This window comes from Lynx canadensis, chromosome D1 (assembly GCF_007474595.2).
Source record: "Lynx canadensis isolate LIC74 chromosome D1, mLynCan4.pri.v2, whole genome shotgun sequence".
Taxonomy (NCBI): domain Eukaryota; kingdom Metazoa; phylum Chordata; class Mammalia; order Carnivora; family Felidae; genus Lynx; species Lynx canadensis.
The window spans coordinates 76,534,623-76,549,971 of record NC_044312.2 but is presented as its reverse complement, the minus strand read 5'-3'; the positions used below and the strand labels follow the sequence as shown (position 1 = coordinate 76,549,971).

The window sequence follows — 15,349 nt, the reverse complement described above, 5'->3', positions numbered from 1 at the left end:
AGAGACAATAAAAGAGGAGGAGATGATTGACTTCGTAAAGACTGATCATGATCAGCTAGAGTCAGAGCTACATCCCTCTCCAAGTTCAGGCACAAGACCTTCCAAAGCAATTGCCAATATAAATGCCGCTGCCATTTCTGTTTAGCAACTAGTGTCAGATTATCACAGACACAATAACTGGATTTACTCTTGCCATTGCTGCACTCTCAATAGCAAAAAACAAGAGCCAAAGGATCGGCCTTTTCATCTATGTCTCTTAGCACCATTTTGACAATTTCCTCTTTTTTCACCACATAATTATATTTACCACAGGCCTTATCTGAAAGCCCATCTTACAGAGGCTAGTGTCATCACAAAATAATTTGTAATTGGAAGGGATCTCATCTGTATTCTGGAAGAATTGGGCTTATAGACTAAGACGAATGGAAGAGGAGGTCCCACAGGCTCAGCTTTGAAGGATAATCTGTTGGGTCCAGTCTCCCTGTCAAATATGTCTCTCATTAACTGTGCTGGAGAATCAAGGAAGGAGGCAGAGCCCTCTCTGGAGACCTACCTGCTCCATCCTCAAAGCTTTCTGCTTTCCCCAAGCTCCTGGCAAATCACAGTGCAAACACCTCACTGTGCACATTTTACACAGTTTCTTCCTGCTGGGTTAGAAGAATAATTGCCACCTCACTTTTACTGATGAGCAACCCCGGACTCTAAGAGGTTAAGAAATTTGCCCAAGGACACACAGCTATGAAGTCGTAAAGGCAGAGAGTGATCCGGGGTCTCTAACTTTGAACCTATAACAACCAGGGTCTTGATGGAAAATATAGAGGTAACTTGGTAATCTGAAGCGAGTATAATAAATTGATTACTTATAGAAGTATGAGTGGAGAGTGGATAAACTACAAGGGATGGTGTACAACCACAGAGTTTATAAAAAGGGGGCTAGGGAATCTCTCTTCTGGGCATGAAAAGGCCCACAAAGGGCTATCTGATAGGGCCTGTGGCTTTCAGTCAAGAGTCTCAGTCAGCCCAAGGTGACCCCACAGAAAAAGAGGTAGGGAAACTGAGATCTTATCCTCTCTTCCCTCTCTCTCACCTCCTTCCTGTTTTTCCTGCTGATGAAACTCCAAGAATCTAAATGAAGAAGAAACCTGCTGATGCGAGCCACACAGGTCAGCCTGACAAGACACAGCGAGTGAAAAAGAGAGGGGAGACAAAGTTTCTGGAAAAGCGAACGAAAGATACTTAGCCCAGACTCCAAAGCTTTTTCCACCACCCCACTGTCTCCCCCTTGAGGGAAGACTGGAGCCAATACCTAAACACACTCCCTTCTGAAGGTGACATTTTAGTTAATCCTCATGATTGCTCACCTTTCAAATAGGAGATCACCTCTTTCATTTGCCACTTAGCAAAGATGAGCTTTAGGGCAAAGCTCAGTCACATAACTTCTACGTTGAACAGTTTCATGGATTCTATAAAGGCTGTATTCTATTCTCCACTGAAATCCAGAATCCAGATTCCAGAGTTACTCCAAGTGAAACCCTCGACCCAACTGTAAATGTCGATTCCATTGCTGCCTGGCTCACACTCCAGCAAGGTAAGCAGCACCCCCCACCAAGCTGAGGATCCCATCGACAGCTTAAGTATAGTGAGGAAACAAGATCCAAGTACAGCAAGGAGTCAGCATCAGGAAATCTGTGAAAACCAAGGTCTGAATCTCCCCCGAGGGCAGGAAAGGGCTGTGCTGCCAGAGGGGTTGCCAGGGGTTAGGGCTGGCAGGGGTGCCCTGAAGATCTGAGGTCAGTAAACAGAAGGAAATCTAACGATTTGCAAAACTGATTGTGTAAAGTCGCAGACATCAAAAGCCAGAGACCAGTGGACCAAGAAGGTAAGAACTAGGAGCATGAGGTAGTGAAGAAGGGGAAGGCAGGCCTGGGGAGAAGCTGCAATCAGGCACTGGCTTCCATGGGTCTGCCATTGCACTTCACGTGGAAGGGGAAGCAGCCACAGACAGAAGCCACATTTCCCATAGTAAAGGCCTAACAGGAGGTTTCTTGGCCACCAGGGTTGATGAAGTCAAGCAGGAGCCATGCTGGCCACTCAGACCCACTCATATCCTTTCCTGTTTGATCACAGCCTTAAAGATGCCCTGATGGCAGGAACAGCCATGTATAGAAATGACTCCTGGTATCACCTCCTTGTATTTGTCCTCCTCTTCACTTCCCCTCTGCTCAGATGTGTAAGAACCATCATTATCAAAATCAGCATCAGCAAGCATCATGGAGGTATGCCTCAAACTCTTACCAGGAATTGCACTAAACCACTGATAAGCTATGGCCACACTGCTGACAGCCTACCCAAGAGCCATTTCCCCCTCTTTCTCACAGTACCTCAGTTTTGTTAGAGCAATGTGCCAGCACCATGGAAGAATGGTCAGTCTAGGACAATCATAGTGACCTTTTTCCCCTTTGCCCATGGAAAGCATCCAGAGATGATGCTGAGGATAACACAGTAGAAGGATATAAAGGATCTGTCGGTCCCAGATGACCTGAACAGAAACTCATCTCAGGCACTGCCTCATCTCAACTTCAAGTGATCATTATCCTTACAGTTTAAACCACTTTTATTTGCAGCCTACGGTGTCCTAATACATGTGCGTGGTCATATTTAATTCTAGCTATCCATTAAGGAAGGCATTACATTTGCCTTAGGATCAAGGTTTAGGAAAGTTAAGTAACTTTGCCAAGAATCACATATCAGAGCCAAAGTTGAAATCCAAGGTTGGCCAACTCCAAAAGCTTGTGCTGTTAACCACTAAACTATACTTTCTCTCATCGCGTTCACCCAATGCCTGACCCAGGATAGCACCAGTTCTGCATCAGCCACACAAGATTTAGCACTCTGCACATGCTCAGAACATCTGACCCTCATTATATACCCATTTCGATGTTGCAACCCTTATCTCAACATAAGCTAATTGCCATGGTCTCCTCTAGCTACACAGCTGAGACAGGACATGCTGATCAAGGGCAAGGGTTCTTGGCTCCCTGCCCCATTTCTATAGTCACTGCTGGGTACAGCCCAAAGCAGGAGGCTACAGACCTACAGGTGAATACTGCTACATACTTTGCCAAAGCTCAGAACTGCCAAGGCACAAGAAACAAAGCAGCCCTAATTCCTCCTGAATACGTTCCTCTCCACACCTGTGATGCAGCAAGGGTTTACTCTGTTCAGTGATAACACAAAGTGAAGAACGATGCATACAGTGCGATCTCATCATGGAGGAAAAAAATGCTTGTGTATGCAAAGAAAAAAATCTACAGAATGCAAATATAACAGTTAATGATCACCACTATGCAACAGAATTAAGGACAGGGTGGTAAGTATTGTAGGGTTGTAAGTAGTTTGTGCCTTTCTGTTTTTATTATTCACTACTATAACAGATCATGTAGTTTATACAGGAAATGCATTGATAAATTTATCAGATATTCCATCGTATAAAGCTAAAAAATGCCTATTCTGTAAATTTTCACACCAACCTTCATATGGTTGCCTAGAATTTCTGTCCACATAGCTTCTTACACGTTTTATTTTGTGAATCTGGCAAGCACCTTTTATAATTTAAAAAATTGAAGAAAAAAATCTGTTGAGCTTCACAATAAGTCTATACCAAAATAGCATAAAATACTCATTAAAAAGAAAAAGAGAAATACTCACGAAACCCTGCCCAAAGGGCTTAATTTAACAGGCTTGATAGGAGGCCCTTATCGCAAGCTTCAAATGCAGTTTCAAAAAGGAGTCCCACAGAATTTTATAATGGTGATACAGCAACCTTACAGGACACACACATGTACCACCCAACTGTGTTTGCTCTCCAGCAGAAGGGGCACATTGGCCCTTAATCCTACCTGTGATGGGTTTACGTTCATACCCTACCTGTAAATCACCTACACTCATTCAAGCCTGCCCAGAGCTCCTGCAGACACAGGACACATGTAAATTCAACTTGAGAGTGAGACATGGTTCAACCTTGTGCTGTGAATCAGACCAGGAAATCACCAAAAGCCTTTTTATAGATTAACTGCCTTCCTCTAGAAAAGAATATTCCTGGGGCGCCTGGGTGGCGCAGTCGGTTAAGCGTCCGACTTCAGCCAGGTCACGATCTCGCGGTCCGTGAGTTCGAGCCCCGCGTCAGGCTCTGGGCTGATGGCTCAGAGCCTGGAGCCTGTTTCCGATTCTGTGTCTCCCTCTCTCTCTGCCCCTCCCCCGTTCATGCTCTGTCTCTCTCTGTCCCAAAAATAAATAAACGTTGAAAAAAAAAAATTAAAAAAAAAAAAAAAGAAAGAAAAGAATATTCCTCCCAAGTTCAAAGCAGAAATTTGAGGATTACTTCATCTTCACCATTCCCTGTGCCTAATATTTACAAAACACATTGAAATTTACAACACACATTCCCATGAAGGTTCTCACTGGATCCTCCCTATTACCCTGTATAAGCAGACTGGGTAGAAACAATGCCCATACTGCACAGAGACTGAGGTGAAGAACAAGGAGACGTAACTAATGGAACCATTTAGAAGGCTAAGATCACAGGTCAGAAGCCACAAATGCAGACCCCTAAACCAGAACTCTTCCATTTATTCATTATTCAGGTATCACAAGTATTTGTTGACTGATTACATGACAGCTGTATAATATGTACTGGTGATACAGTGGGGAGTTCTCAGGGTGCTTACAGCCTGTGGGAAAAGCAGACATCAATCAAATGACCAAAAACCACTCTGCAGGAAAATGAGCACTATTTATGGCCCAAGTATAAAACACAAGAGACTACTTTTGTCCTAAAGATTAAGGGTAAGTAGGATTTAGCTTCATATTCTAGAAATGCCATGTACAGGATCCTGTGGCATAAATGAATATGGTTCCCTCAAGGAACTGAAAGAAATTGAGGTCTGAGAAGTGGGAAAAGCAGTGCAAGAGGAAACTAAGGAGGGAAACTTAGGCCAAACCAAGTAAAATTTCTGAAAGCTATATTAAGGATTGTGACCTTTATCTTAAAAGTTACAGGAGGTCATTACATGCACTTACCTACATGTTAGGGACAATGGTAATCATGTTTGCAAAGCGAAGTCCTTACGTATCACCCTAATGTCTACGAAAAATTGCTATCTGTGAAAATTACTCTGAATTCAATGTGCTCACTTACATCCTGTGCCTCACTTTTATTAGCTCCTGCAGGCTCCAGTATGTATCTAATTTGATACTAATAAAAGTAGCAATAATGACATAAGTCCTCTTAATGGGGGTCCCCCACCCAACTCTCTATTTCATTTCCAGTGGTTTTTAATGAGACCTTGTGATTGCAAAGTCACCTTAAGGAACACAGAGTATATTACCTTGAAATTGTGAATATCAGAATTTATATTGAAACAGTACAAAACCACCCATGTAACACTGGGAACTCCTGTAATTCATCTCTCGCACATTTGAAGAAATGGCCAAATGGCTCATTTGCAGTCAGTCATGATTTAAGATTAGGTCCTTGGCCATTAGCACAGAGGCCCATGCAACTCATACAAATCATAAGAGGATGATGGGCCATTCGAAGGGCTGACCCAATATCATCTCTGTGGTATTGAAACCACAAACCTATGAACATTCAGATTCCAAGAAGGAAGGCGAATCTTTAAATCTAAAAACAGAACCACAGAAGCCTTCAAGAGTCTGAAGACCAAGAGTGGTTAGAATGTACAAGACAGATTTTTGTCCGTCCAACAGGGAAGTGGCCCTGGGAGGTGACCACTACCCCGGTCTTAGAAAGTAGCACGTAAAACTTGGCCTTTGTTTTCTTCAGTTTATAAATGGGATACATTGTACTTTTTCTGTGAGAAGTTAAAAGTTTTCTCTTGTCACAAGGGGTGTTTGAAAAAAGAAAGAAAGGGGCGCCCGGGTTGCTCAGTCGGTTAAGCGTCCGACTTTGGCTCAGGTCATGATCTCATGGTTTGTGGGTTCAAGCCCCACATCAGGCTCTGTGCTGACAGCTCAAAGCCTGGAGCCTGTTTTAGATTCTGTGTCTCCCTCTCTCTCTGCCCCTCCCCCACTCGCACTCTGTCTCCCTCTGCCTCAAAAATAAATAAACATTAAAAAATTTTTTTAAAAAAAGAAAGAAAGAAAAAGGAGGGAAAAAACAGAAAGTTTTCATTTGGAATAAGCTCCCTGAAGAAATAAGAAAGGACCTCTATACCCAGGCTCCAGTCTGCACAGACTTCCTGTATACTCCTGGATGAGTCACTTCTATTCTCAGCACCTCAAAAGTCCCCAACTATAAGATGCAATGTCTGCTTCAGACGGTTATATTGAAGAACAAATGAATACAGGAATCAGCTCTAAAGAAATATGAAACACTAACCTCAACTCGCTAATGATGAAGCAGTCTGAGCTTCCCGCAGCACGGCGCTGAAACTCTGAGGCTAAAATGTCAAAGAATTCAAGAAATATGAATTGTACATTCCCCAGCTTTTTCTTTTGCCTGTCCTTCAAAGATGGCATCAGACCTGGAGAGCAGGTATTAGCAAAAGTGCACTGAGTGAATGAGTGAGTCAAGTATTATGCTGAGAATGTACCAAGATGTCACAGCCTGGAGCTATCTACCTCTGGTGGAAATAAAATTCCATTCTGATTAATACGGGCATTCTGAGTATCCCAACAAAGCCAGCTGATAGCCCCAATGCCAAGCCTATAAGTTCGAGTGTGTGAAGTTTGCTGTCAGGAAAGTTATATCCTCAGACTAATAGACTCTAACGAGTAAAGATGCAGCATGACATTGCTGAGGAAGAGTTACAGAAAGCATCACACAACAGGTCCTCTAAAGAGAAGGGGAATTATTTCCACTCTAATCGCCCAGCAAAACCTTCAGGTGAGGGTCCAGGCACATTAAGCAACTGGCTTAGTGACTCTGGAACTCCTGGTGGTAGAAACTCACAAGAAATTAAGAAGGATGAGCTGAGGGACAAAGTCAACTGAATTTGGGGTTAGAACAGGGAAAACAATGTGCAGAAACATTTTCCCTGTAAGCTGCGTCATCCTTACACGACACTCCCACTCCTGCCATACCCCCTATAAAAAAGCAACCAGGGGTGCCTTGGATGGCTCAGTTGGTTGACTGTCCAACTTCGGCTCAGGTCATGATCTCACAGTTTGTGAGTCTGAGCCCCACGTCAGGCTGTGTGCTGACAGCTGGGAGCGTGGAGCCTGCTTTGGATTCTGTGTCTCCCTCTCTCTCTGCCCCTCGCCTGCTCATGCTCTGTCTGTCTCTCTCAAAAACAAATAAACATTAAATTTTTTTAAGACACCAAACAGGCACAACTATACATCTGTTTCCTTCTATCCAACCACCCTGGCTGCTGTTTAGCATTGAGTTTCCAAAAAGATAGAAGAATGTCCTTACAACAGTGTAGAAAAGCCATTCTTTTCAATGACCACATCAGTACCCCTGGTCTAACTAAAAAACTAACACAATATTTTTAAGTAAAAAGTCCTCATGGCTCATGCATTTTTTATTCCCCAATGCTCTATTCCAACGAGTGAATCCTAAGAGGAACAGAGACAATATATAAATGTATTCTTTAAAAAGACAAGGTTCCTTCCATCACATGTATTGTTCTAGTTTGACTTCTCTCTCCTTGCTTTCCTTTTTAAAAAATAACTACGCATATCCACCAAAAACACAATAAAATTGTAACAATAAAGATGCAAGCATCGATATTTTTCCTACAAGAAAACATTTATTTCTCTTGTAGCCTATTTCCCCTTCCATTTATCTGGTATACACCCCTGTCCATGCAATACAACGACAATTCAGGATGTGTCTGAAGGCATGTAGATGAAATCACTGAAGTTGGAAATGAAGTCCTATTTCCCTCTCTATTCTAATACATCTTAGGTCTATGTATGCAATAAAGTGCCTTCTTGTCAATCTACTTATGGCCTCATGTAGCCAACAAACCACCAAATAAGGGATAGGTTCTACTGTATTCCTTTTCAGTCTTCTCCATTTACAAATCTAAAAAACACCAGAGTACAAGCTCATTAAGTCCACTGGGGAATGAGAGCAGAAGATGAAGGTTCTTGAGAAGACAAAATTAGAAATAGGTCTGCTACTGATTTCATTAGAAGACAAGGCAAAATTAAAGTTGGAACCTACCTAACAAGGTTGGAATGAGTAGGCCACAGGGTAACCAGCATGGGTAGAGGTGTGAGGGGCTCAGTCAGAACGAGGCATCCAATACCCTAGTGTCTCAACTGCCTAACAATTAAGCAGCTACTCTCCACTTTGCCAAAGAATCTACAGCACTGGCCACCTGGATCTTTAGATCCAGTCTCCCCCATTATTTCTCCGAGCTGGCAGCAAAGGCTTTTTTTCCCTTCAGTGTTCAGAAAAATGTTTTTCAACAGCATAACTATACATCATCTGCTGGCTACAGTGCACTGCTCTATCTTGTAGATCATCGATCTACCAAGGCCTTCATTGCCAGGTCACCCAGCACCTCCCAAACGCTGTCGACTGTCACATGTTGGGTAGAACACTCAGAAAAATAAGGAGCAGAAGGAGAGAACAAAAGGCCAATATCCCTTAGCATCTAAAAATGTATATGCAGCATCTATTCCAGCAAGGAAAGAGACAAGTGAGAAAGAAAGATTGGGCATCTAGGGTAAGCAGTCTTTGTTCACCAGCTGCATGCTGCAATGTCAACCCACTTATCAATCCAGATCATTGCAAACCCCCTGCTTGTTTATACTACACTAAGGGCCTGTGATGACGGCAAAGCTGAGTTGCTCTCCAGGGTCCTGAAGATTGAAAAAAAGAAACATACGCCCTAAATACTGTGATGAGGTAAGATCAGAAAGATACGCAGAAGGTCAGAGTTAGAAGGAAACCCAAAAATTATCTGTTCCCAAGCCCCTCACTGTATACCTAGAAGGGCGAGGCCCAGAGACTCTATACTACTTTCCGAGGTCATACCAATTTAACAATCTCTTTCAGCTCAAGTTGGCAGTGCACAACACTTTTGTGCTAAAAAGCCAGATTTTCCAAGTAGAAAAACTCATACTCTTTATTTTATTTAGGAAATTTTAACAAGTGAGTTTCCTCACTCAGTGAGACTTCACCTGGCTTTGCATCCTCTCATAAAAACCGTGATAATTTTGGCTCCTGAGAAGGGGAGGGGGAACTAAGTTTCTGTACCTCCCAACAAATAAAAAGGGGAAAACATTCTCAAGGATCAACAAAAGACTTTATCACAATGGAATATCTTCTTTCCTATTCACCATAGTTACCTTTTTAGTGTTTATTTTTGAGGGTTGGAGAGTGCAAGCGGGGGAGGGGCAGACAGACAGGGGTGCAGAGGATCTGAAGCAGGCTCTGTGCGAACAGCAGAGAGCCCGATGTGGGGCTCAAACTCATGAACCATGAGATCATGACTTGAGCCAAAGTCAGGTGCTTAACCAACTGAGCCAGCCGGGTGCCCCATACTTACCTATTTTTAAAGAGATTCTACAATTACATACCTGTTGAAGAGACTCTGTTGGTGTAAAAACCATTTTTGTGCTGCCCTGGCAACTGTGGAACCAAAACTGTTGGAGAATGTTGCCTAAGATTTGGCCATCAGAAGAACTTCAAGGACCTGATTGATCTCAAATCCTACATTGCACCACAGATCCACATTACACACTAGGCCCTGATCTATGCGACATGAGCTACTGTTTTTATACAGGTGAAAATCTGACTTTACTGCACTCTTTTCCAATATATTTTAACATCTTTTCTATATGATGGCATATATTGATGTTTCATAATGCTATGTGTTTACAAAGCAGCTTGAAATTATCAAGATGTTGCATACACTCTCTTGCTACATTCCTACAATCTTATGTTAGAAGAGTCACTATGATTTCCCTTTTACAGATGCAAGTGCAGTTCCTGGCAAATGAGTGAATGAACAAACTAAGACTCTTCAAGGAATGTAAGACACAAATGGCCTGATTTCACACTCCTGCATAATGCATGGAAATCCCATTTTATAAATGGCAAAAGCAAGACAAAGATTCAGCATTCCTTTCAGTCCAGATTAAGCCAGAGAGCTCATATGCCTCATCACACAGACAAGAGCTCTCCCTTTCCTTTTCTTCCCTCCCCTCTCTCATACTTCCTTTTCTGGCCCTCCCTGCAAGCTTTCCCTCAACTTGATACACTCATGCATATACACTCCTCTCTCACCGACACTATGACTGGCTTTGTAATACTTACAAGATGAGCCCTGTTCCAAGCCAAATTATCATGTGACTAATACAGAATCAGATCACACAGTGGCAAAACTGTAAAGCTGCAGAAACTGTAATTCATTTTCACCTGGGAAGGTAAGAGGAGTCTGAGAGGCCAGTCCACACCCCAGTTATCCCTCCTGTGATCTACCAGACCTGAGTGTCTCCATCAGAAATCCAGCAATCCATCATGAACTGCCTTACAACATCTCTTGTACTGGTGCCTGATATTGTTAAAATTTGCACACGGGAATATCCTCTCTCTCTAGCTTACTTGCCATCTCTTCCTGGACAGAAGGTCTGGAGCTGATGAGTTAGCTGGACCTGAGGCATATGCTGGTTTCTCAATTTTATTTTAATTTTGGTAAATTGTGCGCATGTGTTCCAGTTTGTGAAGTGAATAACATATCAGTTGAAAAGCCAGGAGATTGAGTCTTGGCCAGGATCTCTTGGAAGCTATAGCCTTTGATGGTCATCTCTTAATTTCCCCCTCCTTACTATAGTGAAAATGTTTGTAAAATCAACTTAGTACATTATACGTGTGGCTTAACTACATTAAGGAATTTAGGTTTAATAAGATGTTTGTAAATTCTTTGGGAGCCCCCTGAAATGAAGATGCCATATAAACATACTTCATTATGAAAAACCTAGAGAAACAGATGCTCATATCCTGAAGTTATTCTGAAATATTAGACACAAATGTTGAATTACTGGCTTGTTCAGTGATTTATAGTAAGTTTTCAAATTCTGCATGCTCCAGATCAGCTGTATGCAAAAATTCAATGTGCTCTGCAATAAACAAATAGCAGGTGTTAAAAAACTTAAGTGTGTTTGTTGTCTAGACCATGATCATGATGTTCACTGTCAGTGACAACTGCACTGCACACGTGTGTGCACACTTGTACAAATCTGAAGCAATGAGGTGAGGGTTCAGAACTGTGTTGCAGTATGACTGTGTAAGAGAAATTTTTCCAGCAGTGAGGCAACAGGAGGTTTGCTTAGAGTAGGGACAACTGCATATTGCACAAAGTGCTGGGTGAACGTACCATTAGAATGATAAACACGTTTGAGCCTGTCCCTCAGCTGTTGAGAAGCTCAGCTCCAGTCACTTCAAGATGCTGGGAATGACTTTTTTCAGCTCTCTCCACTGCTCAACTGCTATTAGGAGTTGTCCAATCAGCCTGCTAATAGGGTTTCAGTCCAAGTCTATGCTTTCTCTGATATCTGGAGGCCAGGCCCAATCACTGTGGGGGGCCCTAGTGGTTTCAGAATTAAAAGTGAGTGAATAAGCCATGAACTTTCAACGGCTAGGACTCTTATTTCTTTGTATCCTCCACAGCCTGGCAGAGAGTGTGTCCAATACATTAATTTGATAGGTTGACTGAAAGTTAAAAGTTACTAAACAAAGGGGAGGAAAGTCTTCTGTGGTGAACAGAATGCTTATGCACTGAATCCCAGATGTCAGTGGATTCAGGGCTCAGAGTAATGGGAACAGGCCACAGGGTGAAAGGAGAATGGAATGAGACAATCTGAGGAAGGTTAGCACAGGCCTTATTCTTGTCTTTGTTGGCAGCTATTAATATAAAGGCAGCTGGAGAAAAACCCAAGGCAATGGAGATAATCAGGCTAGCCGCCCAACTGAATGGTTCCTTTTCTGTTTCTAGCTTGAGGTAATCTGCTACCCATACTTTGGGAGCTTCTAGCTCAACAGCTAAAGCGGGAAGAAAACTAAGTCTCTGAAGCAAGCAGGAAGTGTTAAACCACCAACTAAAATAGCAGTCACTTCTCTTGTGACAATTAATGTAATTAGGTCTGAAAAGGCTGTTTCTCAATTCTAAGCTAAAAAGGGTAGAAAATCTCACCACATACCACTTCTTCATAGCAATAAAATTGCCAGGGAAATCTTCCTATTTCAAATGTCTTTATGGGTCCAGAAAATTTTGGAGCATTTCTCCCCTCAGAAGACTCCCTAATGTAGTTGTGACTATGTCCTGGGAAGTACAGGTCATTAACACTTTACAGAGGTGGCGTGGAGGGACAGAAAGACTAAGGCTTGGGAGTTCAAAGGCTTTGATCTTGGTTCAAAGTTTTAAGTTATGTATCTCTGAGCCGTTCTAATTCCAAACTTGTGCAACAGGTCTAATAAATTGTCCCCACATCAATATCCTAAGAAATATTATGCCCAGCATGTTACCTGGTCTGTAGTATTCAATAAACACAGGTCCCTTCCCCCATGCCAATGCAATGGGTTCCATCAGGAAGATTCTGTATCCTACCAAACAACTCCAATATCAGCAATGTAAGATGTGTGGGAGGAAAATACCAAAAGAGAGCAAACTGATCACATTGAACCAGGCTCTGCACTTTCCTCAGCTTCCAAGTCCAGTGCCATGGTCCCCCACATTGGGCTAAATGATCTAGCAGTTAGAACACTCCTGAATCAGACTTGATTCCAAATCCCAGTACAACCACTTACTAGAAGCAGGACTGCAGACTTATAATGTAATCTCTGGTCTATCATTTGAAAACAAGAAAGAAACAGCATGAGTATGGGATGAATTAACCAACATAAAAGCTTAGCACTGTGCCTGGCACAAGTCAACACTCAATAAATGTTACCACATCACTGTTTGTCACTTAACCAGCAGAACTCTAGTGGGTAACAGGTTGAGAAAAAAGTGTAACTCTAAGGGGAAAAGCAACCCAAAATAATCTCAGGTAGTATGAAATGAATAGTTTCAGGAGTAAAAACCAGCCTTTGTGACATTCACTCTCTATGAGAGTGGCCTATAGAAGTGGTAGACCAGTATCATGATAAATGGACCAGGGCATTTGCCACTCTAGAATCAGCTAGTGCTAAGAAGAAACTTGTGAAGAAGGTAAGCCTATGTTATTCACTAGACAGTGCCCTCTTTCCTTAATCTTTTCTTCTTTCCTGAGGGCTCTGCTGCAGGTACTTGGTTTTCCAGGATCTCTCATGTATTCAATGCAGCCTAGCCTCTTCTTCAGCTTTCTCCCCTTCCACCTAAACCAGTGGTTGTGAAATACCACTCCATTTACCAAAGCTAGACCACCTGCATAAGAGCTACATGGAAAGCCTGTTAAAAATATAGCTTTTTAGACATTTCCACCCTCAGGGAATCTGATCCAACAGATCAAAGATGGGGCCTGGTAACTCTATCTTTTTTATAAGTTCCCCAAAATTTCTTACATGCCATCAGCTTTGGTAACTACATGAAAAATCAGTTTTTAACCTCTCCTGTGGCCCAGTTGTTCTGGGTCTTTCTTTCTCCCGATCTATCTAAAAACCTCATTTGTGTTTGGGCCCATGAATCATTAACAGGGAAACAACTTTACATTCTCCTTCCAAGATCTTACATAAAGGACATGTTAGGTCATGAACCAAAGTATGAAAATTTTCAAGAGAAGGAAAGGAATATTCAGCATCCCCCTCAGTCCATTCCTTATAAATGAGGATGACCCTATAGACTATTGGGGGCTCCAGCTCTCCCATCCTCTACCCACTTTCCTCTTAAAAGGGCCAAGGTAGCCAAGAAGGACATACAGTGGCTGAAAGTTTGGAGACAAAGAGGTACCATAAACGTGCAGAATCCACAACAAACATCACCCTGAGCAAAGATGAAGCACCACTTCAGAGCACCTTATGTGGATTATCTCATTTAGCACTCCCATCTACTAATAGGTATTATCCTAGTTTAGAAATTTAAAAATGGAGATGAAAAGAAATTAACTTCCCCAAATTCAGAGCAGGCAAGTGGCTAAGGATGTCAGAAAAGAGTATTTCATAGGAACCAGAGTATCTGTGAAGGTGTGAAACTTTAGATTAGCAGAGATCTATCCTTTCTTCTTTTTTCTCCTCCAGAGATAATATTAGAAAAACAGATAAAACTTTTGGAAGGAGGGATGAGCACTGGGTGTTGTATGGAAACCAATTTGACAATAAATTATATTAAAAAAGAAAAAAAAACACTTTTGGAAGGCAGAAGAAAAAATTGCATAGCAAGAAACCAGCAATGTCTCCCAGACTGTTCAGGTGGGAATTACTAAACTAGAGCTTTGTGGCCTCTTTCTGACCTGTGGCATAGGACATGCAGGGCCCTTCTGCTCTACCATTTGGGCAGCAATACAGGTGGGGGCTGGGGGGCAGCAACAAGAATGCTACTACCTAACTTCTAGAAAATAAGTAGCCAATGAGCTCTTTTTTTACATTTATTCATTTTTGAAAGAGAGACAGGGCATGAGCAGGAGAGGGGGAGAGTGAGAGGGAGATACAGAATCTGAAGCAGGCCCCCAGGCTCTAAGCAGTCAGCACAGAGCCTGACACAGGGCTTGAACCCACAAACCAAACCATGAGATCATGACCTGAACTGAAGTCAGATGCTTAACACTGACTGAGCCACCCAAGCATCCCACCAATGAGCTCTTGAAGGTGGAAATGGACATGATGATGGCTGAGGGCTGGCTTTATGCAGGCTGCCCAAGTTAGGACAATAGGGTCACAAGGAACAAGTTGTTTCTATGAAAATTTATCCAGGCACACTTATTATAATCTGGTTGAAGCCACAATTATTCTCAAGGCCACAAACATCTTCAGCAAATCAAAATAGACCAAGACTAATTCAAGATGGCAGAACTTCCCTTAAGCCTGGCATTAATTTGTTCTCTGCCCTTCCAGGTCCTCTTCCAAAACAGACTGCAGAACTATAATTATAAGTACATTCAAATACCTCCTCATTAGAATTGTAGTCTGGAGCTGATTAACCTTGGATTATTCTTCCTCCTGTTTGGTCCCAGAATGTAGTTTGTTCCCCACATGCCTGTTCCTTATCCTGGGCCTAATGGAACAAGTTGACTTTTTGTATCATTAACAAGAATCAACAATTCATGGGCACTGCTCACAATGCAAAAATATTCTCTGTAACATCACTATCCACAAGGATTTTCAGTGGATTCTAGAGAGGTCAAAACATTCCCCTTGACCACCATTCACCAGTTGTCCAGCCGCAAATGATCCGAC

General features: G+C 42.3%; 1 protein-coding gene across 1 annotated transcript in view; it reads right to left on the bottom strand.

Annotated features, from left to right (window-relative positions):
- NELL1 (neural EGFL like 1) overlaps nucleotides 1–15,349 on the bottom strand; it is a 900,960-nt gene that overhangs the window by 751,958 nt on the left and 133,653 nt on the right. The window lies entirely within an intron of this gene.